The sequence below is a fragment of the Tupaia chinensis genome, unplaced genomic scaffold (assembly GCF_000334495.1).
Source record: "Tupaia chinensis unplaced genomic scaffold, TupChi_1.0 Scaffold000272_1, whole genome shotgun sequence".
NCBI classification, from domain to species: Eukaryota; Metazoa; Chordata; class Mammalia; order Scandentia; family Tupaiidae; genus Tupaia; species Tupaia belangeri.
Genome location: NW_006159754.1, coordinates 4,159,993 through 4,170,763, shown reverse-complemented (window position 1 = coordinate 4,170,763; position 10,771 = coordinate 4,159,993). Strand labels below are relative to the sequence as shown.

Genomic DNA, 10,771 nt, shown 5'->3' with positions numbered 1-10,771 from the left:
CCCCCCCCCAGCCCCCGCGGGGCGAGGCCTTCCTACTCGCCGCGCGCAGCCCAGCCCTCCCCGCCTCGGCGAGCATGCCCAGTGCGCCTCTGCCCCGCCCCGCCCGAATTTCCGCTCCTGGTTTTCCGCGGGGCCAGGCGAGGGGCGGGACCGTAGGCGGGGCTGGCAATTTGAGTGCAGAGAAGCGGATTTGGGAGCGGCCTGAGCCCAGGAGCTAACGAAGAGTTATGTGTGGGTGCGTGTGCGTGTTAGCAGGGAAAGTTCACACTGGACAGAGGCCGCCCTCTTTCAGGACTTTGGAGTTCATGCCTAAGGGCAGAGGCTCTGCAAGGAGCGCGCGTGGGCGCGGCGGAAAGCTGGATGGAGTGTTGTACTCTTGCCAACTTCCGTTATTAAAGGCTCGAGGTCGCCACTTCCTGAGCCCCGGAGCTGGTATGCGCCTCGGGGCTGGAGACTAAAAGGCATTTTGTTGCTGACGAATGCACGGGGGTCGAAAATGTGCCGCCAACCGCTGGTGCATCCTGAATCAATAAAATGCCCTTCTCACGTTGCAAGCCCAGGACAAAGAAAACGGGTGAACACCAGGCCTGAGCCACTGTCTCTACCCCAGATGTGGTAGCCTCTTGGGCCCGGAGCTTTCTACTGACGGGGTCACCAAGGGTCCCACCTACTACCCCTCTCAGTTGTGGCCAAAAGCTGGAGACAGGATTATATCCCATTCCAGAAGTGGCGGTGGCGCCGAGTTGGTCGGGGCATGCTCAGTCCGCAGAGCAGGTTTTTGGGCTTGGAAGTGGGAAGGTTTTGCACCACACACCCACACTCTAGCTCAAATTACCTCTCCCAGACTCAGTATTCATTGGTCACGGCGCCGGGGTCTCACACCCCCAAGCGTTTTTTCATTGGCGGCCGCCAAGGCTTTATCAGTTTGGGCTGCTTCATTGGCTAAAAAGTAGCCTCCGCTCGGGATTGGTTATTTATAGAGATTGAGTTGAGAGGCGGAGGCACAGCTGTTCTTTCTCCGCTGCTCCCCGCCCCCTTCCTCCCACTTTCCCAGCCCAGACGTTTTGAAGCTAAGAGTGAAAAAATAAGGAATTTAGGCGGAGAGCTCAGAACTAAATATAGTCCTTTGTTGGTGTTTTTCGCCAGTCTGACCTCTTAGTGCCCAGTCACGGCTCTCTTAAAGGGAGCAGAAAAGACTGATTACAGTTGTTGATCCTCACGAAGAAGCCAAGTTTCCAAGTTTGTCTTTTGGTTGTGTGTGTGTGTGTTTTGTTATTTTTTTTTTTCCCAGAGAATGGGAGGGGGTTAGGATGAGAAATGGGCCACTTGGAATTCGTTTTACCCGGAGGGGAAGGGTAATGCCCTGACTTGCCTCGTAGGAAACGTCTTCGCTGTGGGGCGGGCGGGCGATCCCTGGGCTTGGCTCGGCCCGCGCTCGCGGGAGGTGCGAGGGAGACGCCTCGACTTGTTCTGAGTCTCCCTTGTCCTCACAGAGCAGAGGTGTTAAGACCTGCCTGCTGACCCAGAGCTGGCTGTGTGAGCCCCAGGGTAAGGGGATGGGGGAGGAGAAGGCGCTGTGTCAACCCTACCTCCTCGTCCTGCCTTTTTTTGAAAACCCCATGCCCCTGCCCACTGGTTTTACCATCTGCATCCTAGGGCTGAACCAGGCGGTGAGCTAACACTGGGTTTCAGTTCCCAGTCCCGCCGTGACTCACAGCCACGTTTGCACGTTAACCTTCTTCAAAGCCTAGGCTGAAGCTCCTAGCGTGCGCGCCTGCAGCGGGAAGTCCTTGGGCACAGATGGGGCAGGACCGAGACAGCGGCCAACGCCTGGGTGAGGTGGGTGGGGCTCACCCCCGCGCCAGGCCCTGCCGTTTTGTGGAGAGAGCGCTTTCACCTTGACTATCAAAATGCTAGGATGTAGTTATGCTTATGTAATTCTCCAGAAAAGCCTCTTGGAGGCAAATTCGCCTGATAGAGCTGGAGAGAACCCGCCAACATTTACCCAATGTTGAGTGTCTGCCAGGAGTTTTGAATGTACGATCTGATTTGCTCCTCATAATAATGATGCATGATTATGCTCACATTAAAGATGAGGAAACTGAAGCCCTGAAACGTTCAGTAACTTGCCTGAGATTCACAACTAGAGAGTAAGAAAGCTGTCAGCACAGGTGTTTGGTTGCAGAACGTGGTCTTCTAACCACCAACTGGTACTGCCTTCTCACCGAAAGTTCCATATTTCACCTTAAAGAACCTAGAGGCAGTGTAATTAGACTGACTTTTTTTAAAAGAGGTTTTTGCTTTAGTGGGCCTGGAAGAGGTGGGGGAAAAAGAAAGAGAGAAACAGAGACAGTGAGAGAAGTGAGAAATCCCCCCACCCCAGGATGTGGGGGTAGGGGATGGCCACAGGGCAACCCCATCTTCTTCATTCTCCTCCGGGGATCTTGGGCACACATGCACACACACCTAGTGTGAGTTTCAAACCACCACCAGGTCTGGGACTCAAACTGTGGTGTGCCACATGGAAGTCCAGTGACATCATAACCCCTACCTACACCATCTACTGACCTGAAGAATGGATTTTTTTAAGAGGTTTTGCTATAGGGCGCATGCACTTGCCAGAAAGACAGAGACAGAGAGATAGAAAGTGAGAAACCACGCCCCAGGGGAGATGGCCATGCCACAATCCCTTCTCTTCCATTCTCTTCCCGGGATCTTGGGCACACACACACACACACACACATGCCCAGTGTGAGTTTAAGCCACCAGGTCTGGGACTCGAACCTCAGTTGACTACATGGGAGTTCACCGACATAGCCATTACACTAACTGCTGGTCCCTGGATCTTAAACCCAAGCAAGGAGGAACTCTGCCCCGTGGCTGCCCTCTGGCAGTGCACCTTCCCACAGGACTAGGATGATGGCCCACCTGGAGCCTGAATGATCTCCAAGAGTACTCAGGTAATCAGGACGCCAGAACACCCTACCCAAATGATTCTGAACACACTTCCAGGATCTACCTGGGACTCTAAACTCATCCTTGTGTCCTCGAAATGGCTCTTCGTTGGGGTGTGGACAGTGGTTGAATCTGTGAGTGTAGGTGTGCATGCCCAGGTGCTCTGGGCTCCTCCTGCGCAGAAAGCTGCCGTGTTCATACATGTAGAGGGGTCTATTGGGGTCGACTTTATCTTCCCAGTCACTTTCCAGCCTGGTCCTTAGAGGTATGCGAGAATTCGTAATTCACATGTGGTCTTAATTCCAGGTCCCTGCGAAGAAGTATTTGTCAAGGTGGGAGGAAAGGTATGTAACAGTTTATCTCATTTATAACTTAAATACTTAGATTAATGCTGCTGTGGGCCTGTATTTGTACTCTTGCTCACAGAGGTGTGGTTCTGAGTATACCGTAGAGGAAAATGTCCTTAGAGGACTGGTATCTAATCTCAGTTGGATATCAGTTATTATCTGGGACCTTGGGCAAATCCCTTAAGCTTCCTGACCTTAGTTTTCCTATCTCTAAAATGGTGATAATAAAATTTGCCCTACCCACCTTGCTACACAAGGAACCTTGGAGAACCTAATCACTAAACCCCTTATTTTACAGCAGAGAGCACAGAACAGGAATAGAACCTTGGTATTCTGACTGCCTTTTCCATGTTCCAAACTGTCTACAGGGATAATAATTAACAGATAATAGAAGGAAAGGTGTTTTTAAAGCTGTAGTGCTTATACATGCATCAAATTAGTACTCAGGTTCAACAGCCTGGCAGTCCCATCTGGAAAAGACCATCCTGAGGTTTCCAGGTAGCCATGTGGATGGGTATTGTGGAAACACAATGGATTCTTTGGTACCAGAAAGATGTCACATTTTCAATACTTTCTATTAGGGACTCTTTGGTAGCCATTTTTTTTTTTTAGTACAAATGATCTCCCCCAGAAAGATTTATTTTGGGATTTTGGGATTCACAATGAATCAATTTTTACTGATACACAGATTTTTAAGATTGGCCAAGGGACCAGCAGTTAGCATAATGGCTATGTTGCTGAACTCCCACGTAGTCGACCACGGTTCGAGTCCCGGACCCGGCGGCTTAAACTCACGCCGGGTGCGTGTGTGTGCATGCCCAAGATCCTGAGAGGAGAACAGAGGAGAAAGGATTGCAGCATGGCCATCCCCCCCGGGGGGTGATTTCTCACTTTCTGTCTCTCTGTCTCTCTCTGTCTTTCTGGCAAGTGCACGCACCCTATAGAAAAACCTCTCAAAAAAAAACAAGATTGGCCACTTTCTTTTTGAAATCTGCTAGAAGTCTTTTTGATCCCCCTATGGTGTGAATTATTACCTATCCTTTGCCATAATTATTTACATAGCTATGTCTAGTCACCATAAACACTATGTGACTTATTACAGGATAGGATCCATGTCTGGGTTAGCTCTCAGACTTCCCTTGTCCTTCAAAGCACCTAGCACAAGCGAAGGCTCTTGATAAATATTTACTGATAAATCTATTAATGGTATTTTATTCGTTTTCCAACCTCTGTGGTAAAAGATAACCTTGAGAAGACATAAATTTCCTGGATCCATAGAAAAATGTGTACCAATGTCTCAGTACTCCTGAGTCAAAAAAATGCTGGAGTGATCACGGTGTTCTCTATTATAATATAGGTGGAACAGTGGGTCAGTCTTAGGGAGAGATACAAAAGCATCCAATTGATAAACCCTTTCCCTGATGAAGACTTAACATTTTCAAGTGACATGAAAAGACATCTCCATTTCTAGAACACAACCTAAAGTAAAAGCTTCCAGGTGAGAAGAGCTTCCCCATTGATACTGAATATTGCATCACAGGGGTCATATCCCTGACCTTTGCTCATGTGGTAGTACAGCTGAGCTACTAAGATGTTGGGGTTATACCTTTATATAACTAGGTTTGTTAGAACATGAACCATTGAGTTGCTGGTTGATTGATGGATTGACAGTGCCTTGCTGTGTTGCATCCTCCTCCCTCAGCCTTCAGCTGGTACTACAGGTTCATACCATTATGCCTTGCTTATTTCAGTATAGGATATCCCCATACTGTGTTGTCCAGGACAGCCTGCAGCTTATGATCCTCCCGTCACAGCCTTCAAAGTCACTGGGATTACATTCAAATGCCACCTTCCCAGGCTTTAGGTTGGACTTGGAATTGAACCCTGGCCTCCTATGTGTACAATCTTACCAGCACAGACGACCATGGCTGGGAACTTCAACTTAGATCTTTTAAATCTTCCAGAAAATAAGTACCCACATGTCTTCTTTATACGAAGTAAGTCAAGGTTTATTTCATGCTGTTTCTAGTTTTAGCTAGTGTCACCTATGGGTAAACAAACAATTTCAAACAAATTCTAAGAATTTTTAAAACACAAAGGCTACATTGATGGTGACCATGCACCATTATTTTAAAGAAGTGTTAGTATAGGATTAACCATGCCTTGTAGAGTTCTCGGTCCAGAGTTCTCCATTTGTGGAATAACTGAACATGTTTTAATATAACCATGTATCCATTAGCAGACCTTGGATGACTTTATTTTATCAGTGATCTTTTAAAAATAACCTCTAGTAATGCCTCTAAAAATATTTTATAAGTCAACAAACCATCATCATTTCACTACTTGTACTATTCCGATTACACTTTGACTAGCCAATACGTTATTTCACACTACTATGTATGTTTTGTATTGCACATTGGGCAGCTACCTTGTAAAAGCAGTAACTTGTAGTACTTGTGATGAGATTTTGTATGTTTATATAATAAAAATTTCCTAAAATCCTAGTATGTTAACTAAAGAGAAAAAACCTTATGCTTAATGTTTGTAATTTTGTGCCTGCTTATGTGACTTGAACTGTGGTTGCTTTTTTATGTTTTAACTGTGCCTCAAAAGAAAAGTGTGAAAAATCTTAAATTTTAAATTAAATAACCTTGTAAAATCATTCAAGCCTTTTACAAACTTCTTGATAAGGCAAGACAAAGGAAGAGGAAAATCGAAACAGCTGTTGTCTCAAAGTTATTGTTTATCAATCAATTCAGTATTGAATAATGATCTCAACATAAAAATGTACTATGTTTTGGGGTTGTTGGTTTTTGTTTCATTTTGTTTTAAAAATGAAAACACTCCTGTCTCCATAAAAAAATGTTATCCTGAGTCAAAGACAGACACAGTGTAATAGTGCTGCAATGCTTGCCAATGCTGGCCCCATATGGGAAGGTTCTTGGTTCATGTCCTGAGATCTCATTGGGCCCATGTGTGTGTGCTTGTGATCTGGGGTAGTGGAGGCTAGGGGTGGATTGCAGCATGAAAACTCTGTCGGGGGTTCTTGTTTTTCTCTCAGAAGAATTAAGTAAAAAATCTTCAAAATAAAAAAAAAAAAAAGTAGCCTATATTGAGGTATCAGATCGGCCAAGCTAATTCCATACAGCTATTCAGTAAGTTTGAGTTTTATCATAAACTTTTACTAATAGTTGGATATATTTTCATACTTCTGCCTAATTTTAGGTAAAAACAACAACAACAACAACAAAAAATAATAACTAAAAGCCTCTCCTCTCTAAGATAAAGGATCTGACCATTTCTGTCCAAGACCCCAATCTGAAGAGAAACAAATGAAACTGTCATGGCACCGCTATTAAATGGAGAAGGTACTCTCACTTTAGGGGAGTTTTAGAGAGATTTCATTGATCCTATTTTCACAGTTGAAAGCTCAGTTTCCAATCCCATTCTGTTTAAGACTTATTTCTTCAGAACCTTCTGTTCTAGAGAACCAAATATAGCAAGATTAGGAGAAATCGCTTAGTTCCATTAAAAAGAATTTTCTTCTTGCTTTCATTAGTCTCACCGACCAATAAATTAAAGGATCCCCTTTTCTTCTGCGGGAGCCACAGTCCCTCACTACCCCAGATGTAAAATTGAAACCTATCCCCCCTCCAGAAGCGGCAGCTCCAATAACTCTTTTAGATTTTGTGGTTTTGATGGAGATAATGAGTCTATACTGGGGGAAAGAAAGTTTCCACCAGCAACAGGTTTTGGTTTAGGGACTCTGCCTATTGGGGGTTCTTTTCTACTGACAGTTAAATAATTTAGTCATTGGGAGATAGAGGAAAGGACCTGTGTGTGGTGCCTAGGAAGATAACACACCAAAGTGCAGAGTTTAGTCTATTTAAATACATTTGTGATTTTTGTATTCAATTCTGTCATGAAGTTTTATAACTTGTTTGTTGGTTGTTTTAAATTTGTTTTTACACTTACATGTAAAAGGGACATACCTGTTCTATTATTCAGTGACTGTAATATGGACATACTATCCCAAAAATGTAAAAAATAAATCTTACTGTTAAGGAATTTATGTCCCCCCCCTAAAAAAAAGAAAAACCCTCATTGTCTTATGGAATATAATTTAATGGAAATAAAAAGGATAATCCTAGAAAAATCTATCAAGTATTTCTGTTTCATATAAGGTAAATATTCTAAATAAGTGATTCACACTTTCCTTTTTCTTTAAAGAGCCATATGGTAAATATTTCAGGCTTTCAGGCTGTGCCATCGCTGCTGCATCCACTCAGTTCTGTTCTCATAGGATAAAAGTAACCATAGACAATATGTAAATAAGTGGGCCTGGCTGTATTCCAATAATACGTTCTTTGTGAAAACAGGTGGTAGATTGCATTTGGCCCACAGGCCCATAGATTGCCAATATCTAAACCATGTATAGTGAAAAAACAAAAACTTCATGTGTTCCCAGAGATTCTTTTAATGAAAATAAACTACTAATCTGTCATTAGGTATATTCATAACTCTTGGCCATAAATTTTAGTAAAACCTCCATCAAATAATGAATATGTATGAAGAGAGAGTGACCACAATTCTGTATCATTTATGAGATGTTCATATTGTTATTTTTAGTCAAATAATGTAAAATAAATTTCTCCTCAACAGTTAAGGTACTGGCCATTTTTTATTGAACTCATTTGTTTCATGTTGACTTGTAATTGTTGATTATAATTAAGTTATAGGATATAGGGGGGATAAGTCATATGTTAACCACATTCTTACAAAAGATGTTCAGTTCATTTGTTTGTTTGTTTGTTTTTCTTTCACAAGTAAGAGAGAGAGACAGAGTCAACACCTCCAACAGGATATTGACTCTGCACTATAACTCTAGCCCCTGCCAGCCCCGGATCATGGGCATGCATGTGCCAGTTGTCCTCAGGGAGGACTCTGGACATGAACCTGGAACCTTCCCAGATGGGTCAGCCTCACAGCACACCACATTTTACCACTGTGCCACCATCCAGCCCCTCAGTGTGTTACTCTTCTTTGATGTGTTTATGATTTTTAATCAAAAAGTTTTAAAATACTCCTGTTTTTAATTTATTGACCTTTTACCTTTATGGGTTTCCTTTGCAGATTTCATGCCACATCTTGTATTCAGAGATAGTTTACAAAATTCACGTTTTTTCCAGTGTTGTTTTTTTTTTTAATTTCATTTTTTATAGTTACATTTTGGCTTGCTTTTCCCCTGGAAGGAAAACAACAGTAAAGATGGAGAGATTGAAATTCAAGTCATAGGATGTCCACTGAATAGAGGAGCCTGAGGAAAGAACAGAGAAGTCTGAGAACTCTGTTGGCAAGGCTGAGGAAGAATTCTCCTTTTCCAACAGGAAGGAAGAGCCAGGAGACATGAAACTGGAGCAAAGAAGGTGAAAATCTGAGAGAATTCACATTGCAAATAACCATCTCACCACAGATAAAAACAGCAAGGCACCTGCTGAAAGAGAGGAAGCCAGATGTGAGTTGGGGAGTCTCAGCGGAGATGAACTTTTTCTAGCAGCATCCAGCTTTAAGTGGCCAGGCTGCTAAATTTGCAGTGTCACTTCAACTTTTGTTTTGTTTTGTTTTTTAGGTTTCTGTCATAGGGCACATGTGCTCCCTGGAGAGAGACAAAAGGAGACAGAAAAAGGGAAAGTGAGAAATCACCCCTAAGGGGAGATGGCCATGTTATAATTCCTTCTCCTCCATTATCCTCTCAGGATTTGGGGCACACATGCACATGAACCTAGCATGATTTTCAAGCATCCGGGTCCAGGACTCAAACCACAGTCAGCCATGTAGGAATTCAGTGCCTTAACCAATTCTGACCTAGCTTTCTTTTTTTTTTTTTTTTTTAAGAAGGAGATTGATAATTCCTCTTAATTCTGTCAAACTGGATTCCATTAAAATTTCTGAAGGTTTTTTCCTCAATATATACAAATAATTACAAAATGAACTATGTACCTCCCATAAGCCCATACCATTAGTACAAATACATGCACTGACCTGTGACTTATGTAATTAAAAATTCCATTACTAATGAGAAATTAAATGAACGCAATAAAACTGTCTTATCTATGTAGTCTCTTGAGTTCCTCTTTCTATAGCATGTTGAATTAGCTCTCAGAGAATCATTTTGAATAGCTGACTATTTGTCTACAAAATGTTGCTGTTATCCGTGATATTCTGTCACAAAAAGAAAAATATTTTTATTATTTTCACTAGATAGTATATGTTTGCTCTAATAAATTTGGGATATATGAAAAAGTAGGAAAGTAAAATAAAAAATAACAAATCACCCCCAAAACAAAACAATCTTCTTATCTTTTTATCATAGGATGATTTTATCTATTCCAGTAGGTCTCATTTTCTCATGATTATTTTAACACACAGTTCAATTTAGGCCTCAGATACTCTGTAAACTTCAGTTGAAGAAATGAGAAATTAAATTAAAAAAAAGATATCTTAGGTACCTACTAGGTGAAGAATTTTCCTGTCTTATTTGATGGTTTTTCATGAGAATATCTCTATTTGTGTGCTAACATTGTTGCAAGGCTACTGAGAGGAAAAGTTACCCAGGAAGTGGCTTTCTTCACAGAGTTCTGATGGTAATCTGGTTTGTGGTTATTTGCCTGTTTGTCCTGAAGGTAGGATAAAACATACTCAGATTCATGTCCTCTGGGGGAACAGAACATGGCTACCCCTCTGTATCATAAACTAGTGAAGCCAGGATTTCGCCTGTATTCCCCCATATGATGTTGTCACTCCAGAAACTGTCTTCCTCTTTGTTGTGAACAGTGCCCTTTGACATCTCAGCATCATTTTTAGCACCAGCAGTGACCCAGGCATCACCAACACATTCTGCTTTCTTTGTCACTTTGCACCTATCTCTCTTGTCCTAAGTGTTTTTTGAAGCTTAAAAGAAACCTGCCCTTTAGTGTTTCTGAAGGGGGCTCTTAGTGTGTTTGGGAAATGACTTATTCTCAAGGCTACAAAGTCTTTGGCAGAGAAGAAGAGATACTTTTGCTGACTTGATTTCAGTCAGAATTTTTTCTAATCTGTTCCTATTTGAATAGAATATTTATTTGAATAGAATATCAGACATAAGCAGTATTTAAAATTACATATGTATTATAATAATGGAATGGGAATTCCTGAATATTACGTGCCTGATAAATCTACTTTTTCATTAAACCTTGTATGCAGTAAAATTTCCTAACTTGAATAGCACTTCTTCTAGAGACTGACGCAGGAAGTTAATATTTGATGCTTGGGATATGGAAATAATGTTCACAGATACCACTGTATTTCCTCTGGGTAAGCTGAATAATCTTATACAATCAGAATAGTTTTGTTAGCCTCTGATAAGCTGTGGTTCTGAAAAGATCCTTCATTAAATATATCATGTAGGACACTCTAGGACTCTGCAATTT

General features: G+C 42.2%; 1 long non-coding RNA gene across 1 annotated transcript; it reads left to right on the top strand.

Annotated features, from left to right (window-relative positions):
- The first annotated feature begins 2,831 nt into the window (after nt 1-2,831).
- LOC106734991 (uncharacterized) lies at nt 2,832-8,970 on the top strand. The gene is made up of 3 exons (XR_003549562.1): nt 2,832-2,960; nt 3,262-3,299; nt 8,436-8,970. It is a non-coding gene; the product is annotated as an uncharacterized LOC106734991 (long non-coding RNA).
- Nucleotides 8,971-10,771: the final 1,801 nt, after the last annotated feature.